This window comes from Abrus precatorius, unplaced genomic scaffold (assembly GCF_003935025.1).
Source record: "Abrus precatorius isolate BTA unplaced genomic scaffold, Abrus_2018 Scaffold3, whole genome shotgun sequence".
In the NCBI taxonomy this organism is placed as follows: Eukaryota; Viridiplantae; Streptophyta; class Magnoliopsida; order Fabales; family Fabaceae; genus Abrus; species Abrus precatorius.
Genome location: NW_020874373.1, coordinates 10156418 through 10161710, shown reverse-complemented (window position 1 = coordinate 10161710; position 5293 = coordinate 10156418). Strand labels below are relative to the sequence as shown.

The 5293-nt window shown below is 35.2% G+C and overlaps 1 non-coding gene across 1 annotated transcript; it reads left to right on the top strand.

Annotated features, from left to right (window-relative positions):
• The first annotated feature begins 4305 nt into the window (after positions 1–4305).
• Positions 4306–4412, top strand: LOC113863984. The gene has a single exon (XR_003504594.1). It is a non-coding gene; the product is annotated as a small nucleolar RNA R71 (small nucleolar RNA).
• The last annotated feature ends 881 nt before the right edge of the window (positions 4413–5293 follow it).

The following is a 5293-nucleotide window of genomic DNA, read 5'->3' as shown; positions in this document are numbered from 1 at the left end:
TTGACTACTTTCTCTAAGATCTTCTTGATTTCTCTATTTGAAATTTCCACTTGTCCACTTGTTTGAGGATGATAAGGAGTTGTTATTCTGTGTTTTACTCCATACTTATCCAGAACATTATCAAGGTATTTATTGCAGAAGTGTGATCCTCCATCACTAATCAGAATTCTTGGCACTCCAAACTTGAAAAAATGTTTTTCTTTATGAAGGAAATCACCACTTTGGCTTCATTTGTTCTGGTTGGTATAGTTTCCACCCATTTAGACACATAATCCACTGCCACAAGTATGTAATCATGAGAAAAAGAAGTTGAAAAGGGTCCTATAAAGTCTATTCCCCATACATCAAACAATTCTACCTCCAAGATATTGTTCAAAGGCATCTCATGTCTTTTGGAAATGTTACCAACTCTTTGGCATTTATCACAATTTTCTACATAAATTTATGCATCTCTGAACAATGTAGGCTAGAAAAATCCAGCTTGTAATACTTTGGCACTTGTTCTTGATCCACCATGATGGCCTCCATAATTTGAATTGTGGCAATGCCATAGGATATCAGCTTGTTCTTTCTGTGGAATACATCTTCTCAAAATGCCATCTACTCCAATTTTGAATAGATGAGGATCTTCCCAAATATAGAACTTGCTGTCATGAAGAAATTTCTTTCTTTCCTGCCAATTCATTCTCTTTGGAATGTGCTGAGTGGCCTTAAAATTCGCTATATCAGCAAACCAAGGTAATTCATCCACAGTTAGCAGCTTTTCATCAGGAAATTCTTCATTAATATCGAAATTCTGGATAGATGGTTTGCAACACTATTCTCTTTTCCTTTCTTATCTCAAATTTCTAACTCAAATTCTTGAAGTAGTAGAATCTATCTCAGCAGTCTTGGTTTAGCATCCTGCTTAGAAAGCAAATATTTCAGAGCAGCATGGTCAGTATATACCACAACCTTGGACCCTACTAAATAAGACCTGAACTTATCAAAAGCAAATACTATAACAAGCAACTCTTTTTCAGTGGTTGTGTAATTAATCTGTGCAGAGTTTAGGACTCTACTAGCATAGTAAATTACATGTAGTCTTTTATCTTTTCTTTGTCCTAATACAGCACCCACTGCATTGTCACTTGCATCACACATTAGCTCAAATGGTACAGTCCAGTCAGGTTTAACAAGAATTGGAGCAGAAATCAGTTTTTCTTTTAAAACAGTAAAAGCATGCATACAAGATTCATCAAATACAAATGCTGCATCCTTTACAAGCAAGTCACTAAGAGGTTTCGCAATTTTAGAAAAATCTTTAATGAACCTCCTATAAAACCCAGCATGGCCTAAGAAACTTTTGATTCCTTTCACATTCACAGATGGAGGTAATTTATTAATCACTTCTATTTTAGCTTGGTCAACCTCCATCCCTCTAATTGAAATCTTATGGCCAAGCACTATCCCTTCTTGCACCATAAAGTGACATTTCTCCCAATTCAACACCAAGTTGGTGTCTTGACATCTCTGCAAAACAATGGACAAATTAGATAAACAATCATCAAATGAACTCCCAAAAATAGAAAAATCGTCCATGAATACCTTAATTATTTTCTCAACCAAGTCAGAAAAAATAGCTAACATGCACCTTTGAAATGTAGCTGGAGCATTACATAGCCCAAAGGGCATTCTTCTATATGCAAATATTCTAAATGGACAAGTAAAAGCAGTTTTTTCTTGATCAATTGGATCTTCAGCAATTTGGTTATAGCCAGAATATCCATCTAAAAAGCAGTAAAATGCATGTCCAGCTAACCTTTCTAGCATTTGGTCTGCAAAAGGTAGAGGAAAATGATCTTTTCTGGTTGCATCATTCAACTTTCTATAATCTATACACATCCTTCATCCTGTGACAGTCCTTGTGGGTATCAACTCATTCTTTTCATTTGGTACTACAGTCATTCCACCTTTTTTAGGTACCACTTGCACAGGACTTACCCAATTGCTGTCTAAAATAGGATATATGATCCCCGCATCTAATAGTTTAATGACTTCCTTCCTTACCACTTCCTTCATGGCAGGGTTTAATCTTCTTTGAGGCTGCACAACTGGTTTAAAATTTTCTTCAAATAAAATTCTGTGCTTACAAAAGGATGGATTTATACCTTTTAAATCTGAGATGTTCCACCCTATTGCTGATTTATGAGTTCTCAAAATTCTCAGCAACTTATCCTCTTCTTCTTCCTTGAAATCATTACTTATGATAACTGGATTTTCATGTTTATGATCCAAGAATGCATATCTCAAGTGAGATGGAAGTTGCTTTAATTCCAGCTTCTAACTTTTCTCTTCTTCTCCTTCATTTTTCAACTCCTCTTTGATCAATTTTTCTGCAGGTATTAAAATAGGTAGAGTTTCCAATTGCTACTCCATTTCAAATACGTTTTCATCTTCAAAATGCAGAGGCTTAGTATTTCCTGCACCTATGGTTTCTCTCAACATAGAAATTTCATCAAATCCATTCAAAGAATAAGGAGTGATCATAGAATCCAATGTATCTACTCTCATACATGTGTTATCATCAATTGGATATTTCAAAGCTTCAAATGCATAAAATATTACCTTTTCCTCTTGAACTCTAAGCATTAACTCTCCTTTTTGCACATCAATGAGAGCTCATCCAGTTGCAAGGAAAGGTCTGCCCAAGATTAATGGTATGTTTGCATCTACCTCCATGTCCAATATAACAAAATCTGCAGGAAAAATAAATTTGTCAACCTTAACCAACAAATCCTTTACTACTCCATATGGATAAGTATATGATCTATCAGCTAATTGCAATATAATGTTGGTTGGTTTCACTTCTTCTATCCCCAATTTCTTCATAATGGCTAATGGCATTAAATTAATGCTTGCCTCCAAATCACACAATGTTTTTCCCACAGTACAATTTCCTATTTCACAAAGTATGCTAAAGGATCCTGGGTCTTTTAATTTTGAGGAAGTTTTCTTCTAAGAATAGCACTGCACTCCTTTGTCAAGGGTACAATCTTATCATGTTCTAACTTCCTTTTCTTGGAGAGTAGTTCCTTCATGAATTTGGCATAAGATGGCATTTGCTCCAAAGCTTCAGCAAATGGGATGTTAATTTGCAGCTTTTTGAACACGTTTAGAAACCTCTCAAACTGCTTCTCTTGCTTAGGATTTTGCACTCTTTGAGGATAAGGCAGTCTCTTATATTTTTCTGGATCAATTGGCTTGTAAGTGTCCTCAAATAATTGCTTCTTTGTCTTTCTTTCAGGACTTTTATGAACTTCTTAATTCTTTTCTGAATGTTCTCTCTAGTAGCTTGAAGTTCCCTTGCTGCAATTCTTCTTTTAAATCTCTTTCCTCTGCTGCATTTTCTACTTGCTTTTCTGCTGCAACATTATTAAGTTTCTTTTCAGCTGGTTTTGGACTAGCTACAACAGCTCCACTTCTTGTAACTATAGCTTGACATTGTTCCTTTGGATTCACCACTGTGTTGCTTGGAAATCTTCCTTCCTCTTTCCTTGTTAATTGTTCAGCCAGTTGTCCAATTTGAGTTTCTAACTTCTTCATAGAAGCTTCTTGATTCTTAATGCTGGATTGAGTGACTTTCATGAATTGTAACATTGTTTCCTCAATCTCATTCATTCTTTCACTCATTGGTCTAGCTGAATGTTGACTCCTTTGAGGTTGAGTAGAAGAATTTCCTTGAAAGTACTGCTGTTGTTGGTGATTTCCTGCATTTGAAAATGCAAGAGATGTATTAGTGGTTTTCATTGCAGAATTCTGAGGATTCCATTTATAAATATGTTGATTCTTATTATTAGAATACTGAAATCCAGGAGGAAATGATTGTTGAGGATAAGATTGTTGCTGTCTTTGATAATTCCCCATATAATTTACTTGCTCTTGTGGTTCAGGTGTAGGTACATCACATGCACCATTAGCATGATTCCCTCCATAAAAATCGCATGTCAACTGACTTGTTACCACATTTCCAATCTGCAAATTATTAATCTGTTGAGTCAAAGCTGCTATTTGATAAGAAAATAATTAGTTCTGCAGCTGATTCTGTGCAAGAAAAGTTTCCATCATCTTTGCTTCATATTCATTGCCTCTTCTTGTATTCCTCAAGTTGGAATTCTGATATATGGATGAAGCCATCATCTCAATGATTCTTTGGGCTTCTTCCAAGGATTTCATGCTCAAAGATCCTCCTGCAGTGCATCAATCATAGTTCTAGTTACTACATTCATTCCATTATAAAAATTTTCCAGCTGTATCCATTCTGGAATACAATGATGTGGACATCTTCTCAGCAACTCTTTATATCTTTCCCATGCTTCATAAAGTGATTCTCCTGCCTGCTGCACAAAAGATGTTATTTCTCCTCTCAGCTTAGCAGCTTTTAAGGGAGGAAAATATTTTGTTAGAAATTTATTCACAAGTTCAGTCCATGTGGTGATACTTCCCTGAGGCTGTGCTTGTAACCAACATTTGGCTTTGTCTCATAAAGAAAATGGAAATAGCCTCAGTCTTATAGCATCTTCACTTACTCCATTCATCCTTATAGTATCACACAACTACAGAAAATTAGAAATATGCAGATTAGGATCATCAGAAATTTCACCAGAAAATTGGTCCTGCTGCACTAGGTGAAATAAGGCTAGTTTTATCTCAAAATGATTGGCTTGAATGGTTGGTCTAACAATTGAAGAATTATAGTCTTGCATATCTGGAATTGCATAATCTCCTAGTGTTCTCGTTCTATGTTGTTCTGCCATTTCAACTTTTGGAGTTGGTTGTCTAAAAGGTGAATGTTTCCTATTTGCAAAAGGAGTGACTTGAAATTCTAGAGAATGTATAACCTCTAGATCACTGTCACTTCCTAAAGAGCTCTCTGCTCTTGTCTCTTTTCTTAATCTCCTAAGAGTTCTATTAGATTTATTTTTGTTTTTGCCACGCATATACAACTAAACACAGATATAGTATAATGAAAACAGAAAGCTGCACATGTAATATAATATTTACAAAAAATTTAAAGAAACAAATGCTCAATCTAGTTATTTTTCTGTTACTAATGATATTGAAACAAATTATTCCCCGGCAACAGCACCAAAAACTTGTTACTTTTACAACTGTTGTTGCACTGTAAGTAAACTGACTAGCAAGTGTACTAGTGTTATTGTAGCAAGTTATAAAAAATCTTAGAATGAAATTGAGTTCCAAGTATCGTCCTCAGGGAATAAAGTTCTCAATTACCACTTCACAAGATCACAAT